Source organism: Magnolia sinica, chromosome 14, assembly GCF_029962835.1.
Source record: "Magnolia sinica isolate HGM2019 chromosome 14, MsV1, whole genome shotgun sequence".
Taxonomy (NCBI): Eukaryota; Viridiplantae; Streptophyta; class Magnoliopsida; order Magnoliales; family Magnoliaceae; genus Magnolia; species Magnolia sinica.
Window position 1 is genome coordinate 77,260,753 of NC_080586.1, and position 4,843 is coordinate 77,265,595.

Genomic DNA, 4,843 nt, shown 5'->3' on the forward strand with positions numbered 1-4,843 from the left:
ATTTAAGCCTTTCGCTCTAAGTTGCTGCGTTGTGAGAAATCGGATTGCGTACTGAGTTTACTCAGTACCCTAAGGGTACTTGGTTACTCAGTACGCAATCCGCTTCCGTGGCAGGGGGAGCAGGGAAACGGATTGGCTACTCCCCCTAACACATCCTGGGGACTGGTTCCCTTGGGCACTTGGTATTTCGGTAAATGGTAAAGCAGTTAAATATATTATTTCCTTATTTACTTTCTTGAAAAAATTATACTTATACGAAATCCAAGAATATTACAAAATATCTGTGGGTCCCACGTACATTCTATTACACGTTATCATATTTCAGTTAAAATCTGCCTAGGCCATAAATTGAGCTTATCCATTACCTAATTTATCACGTCATACAAAAAAGATTAATAAGACATAAAATTTTGTAGCCAATTTTTTATGGCGGGCCATTGAGTGGATTCTCATTTTTGTCTATGCTCCAAAATTTATAAAGACTGACGGAATGATATACATGTGGCCACTTAGATTGGGATATCCAAAATTAATTCATCTTGACAATCACCAATTCCGATTAAAATGAACTGTGTATTGTTAATTACTATGTTACCGCGGTAGTCTATGAAAACAAACAGGCCCTTAGGGCACTGAGTAAACACTGTAAGTTCCACCGTTATTTATTTATTTTATCCATTCTGTTCATACTTAAGGAATGTGCCTAAAAAAGGAGATTCAAAATCAAGTGGACCACACCACAGAAAAGGTGGTGATTGACCGTTGAAAAATTCTTGAGGCCACAGTTTTTTTATAAATTTTATCCATTCCGTCCATCCATATAAACAGATAATTTTAGGACTTAAAGGAGTAAGCATATTCAAAACTCAATGGACCACACGGAAGGGAAACAGTGGATTGAACCTCTACCATTGAAAATTCTTGGAGGCCACAGAAATTATGAATCTTATGTTTGTGGTTTCTCTTCATCCATGTCTTTGTGATCTTATGAACAGGTTGGATGACAAATAAACATTACTCTGGGCCCTAGGAAGGTTTCAACGGTGGAGATCATTATTCCACACTGTTTCCTGTGGCATGGTCCACTTGAGATTTGGATCTACTTCAATTTTTGGATCAACTCTTAAATTTATCAGGAAAAATGGATGGATGGCATCACGATGAGGCCAATGCTTTTCTAGTAGCGTTGTGAACTTTGACATCAGATACTGAATTCAAATACAATCTAAAGGGTTAGGTCTGTGGGCCCCACCATGATGTATGTGTTTCATCCATTCCATTCATACATTTTTAAAGATCATTTTAGGGCTAGATCTTAAAAACAAGAGGGATATAAGTCTCAGGTGGACCACACCACAGGAAAATGACAGTGTTTGGATATCCACCATTAAAAACCTCTTAAGTCCTACTGTACTGTTTATTTGACGTCCAGTTGATTAGGTTATACAGGCCCAGATGAAGGGAAAAAAACAAAGATCATCTTGATCCAAAACTTTTATGCCCCAAATAGTTTTTAATGGTCGGCGTTCATTCAACGCTGTTTCCTTTAGTGTGGTCCACTTGAGATTGGGATATATCTCATTTTTTTTTCTCGTACCATAAAATGATCTAAAAAAATAGATGGACGGAATGGATGAAACAAATACATCATCGTGGGGCCCACAAAGCACCTAAAAAAATAGATGGACGGAATGGATGAAACAAATACATCATCGTGGGGCCCACAAAGCACCGACAACCAGACATTGGCAGGTTACAGGGAGAGTTGCCAATCCGTTTCATGGAAAATCTGGGAAGTGGATTGGCTGGACCGGGGATATGGCTGATGTGGGTACGTGTGTCGTGCGAAGACGAGCGTTGCAGCTCGACTCCAAGTTGTACAAACGGTTCAAAGGAGATCAAAGTTACATGGCCCCAGGATGATGTATTTATTATATCCACACCGTTCATCTATTTTGTGAGATTATTTTAGAGTATGATACCAAAAATAATTGGTATCCAGACTTTAAATGAACCACACCAGAAATAGCAATAGAGACAATAATTCTCACCATTAAAACATCCATGGGGCCCACCATAGCGTTTATTTTCCATCCATTCTGTTCATAAGGTCACACAGACTTGGATGGAGAGTAAAAACAAATAGCCTGTAAATCCAAAACTTTTGTGACCCTAGAAAGGTTTTAATGGTAGACGTTCAATCTCCCGCAACTTTTTGCAGTATGGTCCACTTGATCCTTGGATCCGTTTGCAAGGACAGTTGGGATATAAGAAATATCTCACGATGGGACCTACGTTTTCATTTTATTCATATCTGCGTGATCTTATAAATAGTTTAGATGACAAATAAACATTATTGCGAGCCTTAGGGGTCATTTGGCACCCTGAATTGGTGGGGATAAGGGGGTTTTAAATCCCCTTGGTTATTTGACACATAAAGTAACTGGGAGTTGCAAATCCAGGGGGTTTCTAATCCCCTCTTTGATGGGGTTTGCAATCCACAGTGAGAGCTTGGATTACGCCTAAATTCATTTCAATAGTTGCAGTTGTAATATGTGTGTCACTGTACAATATCATTCTATTGGGCACATGGCCCACTAATGAGGATCAACACCATCCAAACATTGTCCATGTAAATCAGCATCATCCAAACATTGTCCAGCACTGTCCAAACATTGTCCATATTAATCAACGATTAAAAATCGTTGGTTAGTCACTCAGACACGATCTTGTGCTTGTGGTCTATCCGAGACTTGGAATTTCATCATTTTCAGGCAAGGCATATATTTCAGCGGCCTTATCACAACTATAGTATCAAAAATTATATATCTCACTAATTAGAGATATTAAAATTAATTTAGTAATTAAATTGAAACCCCTGTAAATATATTATGCATAGGTATTTTTTATTAAAGTTGATTCACACTCCAGGGTGTCAAACACACCGTAAGGATTGCAAATCCAGGGGGTTTCCAATCCTGGGGTTCTGAATCCAAGGGGTTCCGAATCCAAGCTCCCAAACAGGCCCTTAGGGGTCGTTTGGCACCGTGGATTGGAGGGGGTTGGAGGAGATCGGAGGGGGTTTCAAATCCCCTTGGTTGTTTGGCACATAAAGAAACTGGGGGTTGCAAATCCGGGGGGTTTCTAATCCCCTCTTTGAGGGGGTTTGCAATCCACGGTGAGAGTTTGGATTACACATAAAATAATTTCAATAGTTGCAGGTGTGACATGTGTGTCACTGTACACTATCATTCTATCGGGAACATGGCCCACTAATGATGATCAACACCGTCCAAACATTGTCCATATAAATCAGCATCGTCCAAACATTGTCCATATTAATCAACAATTAAAAATCGTTAGTTAGTCACTCAGACATGATCTTGTGCTTGCGGTCCATCTAAGACTTATAATTTCATCGTTTTCAGGCAAGGCATATATTTCAATGGGCTTATCACAACCATAGTGTCAAAAATTATATATCTCACTAATTAGAGATATTAAAATTGATTTAGTAATTAAATTGAAACCCCCGTAAATATACTATGCATAAGTATTTTTGGATTAAAGTTGATTCACACTTCATAATGCCAAACACACCGTGAGGATTGTAAATCCAAGGGGTTTTCAATCCTGGGGTTTCCGAATCCAGGGGGTTTCAAATCCACGCTCCCAGACAGGCCCTTAAGGGTCGTTTGGCACCGTGGATTGGAGGGGATTGGAGGAGATTGGAGGGGGTTTCAAATCCCCTTGGTTGTTTGGCGCATAAAGTAACTGGGGGTTACAAATTCAGGGGGTTTCTAATCCCCTCTTTGAGGGGGTTTGCAATCTAGGGTGAGAGCTTGGATTTCACCTAAAATCATTTCAATTGTTGCAGGTGTGACATGTGTGTCACTTTACACTATCATTCTATCGGACACATGGCCCACTAATGATGATAAACACCGTCCAAACATTGTCCATGTAAATCAGCATAGTCTAAACACTATCCAGCACCGTCCAAACATTGTCCATATTAATCAATGATTAAAAATCATTGGTTAGTCACTCGGATATGATCTTGTGCTTGCAGTCCATCCGAAACTTGGAATTTCATCATTTTCAGGCATATATTTAAGCGGGCTTATCACAACCATAGTGTTAAAAATTATATATATTAAAGTTGATTTAGTAGTTAAATTAAAACCCCTGTAAATATACTATGCATATGTATTTTTGGATTAAAGTTGATTCACACTCCAAGGTGTCAAACACACCGTGAGGATTACAAATCCAGAGGGTTTCCAATCCTAGGGTTCCGAATCTAGGGGTTCCAAATCCACGCTCCCAAACAGGCCCTTAGGGGTCGTTTGGCACCGTGGATTGGAGGGGATTGGAGGGGATTAGAGGGGGTTTCAAATCCCCTTGGTTATTTGCCGCATAAAGTAACTGGGGGTTGCAAATCCAAGGGGTTTCTAATCTCCTCTTTGAGGGGGTTTGCAATCCACGTTAAGAGCTTGGATTACACCTAAAATCATTTCAATAGTTGCAGGTGTGACATGTGTGTCACTGTACACTATCATTCTATTAGGTACATGGTCCACTAATGATGATCAACACCGTCCAAATATTGTCCATGTAAATCAGCACCGCCCAAACATTGTTCATGTTAATCAATGATTAAAAATCATTGGTTAGTCACTCAGACATGATCTTGTGCTTGTGGTCCATCCAAGACTTGAAATTTCATCGTTTTCAGGCAAAGGTATATATTTTAGCGGGCTTATCACAGCCATAGTGTCAAAATTTATATATCTCACTAATTAGAGATATTAAAGTTGATTTAGTAATTAAATTGAAACCC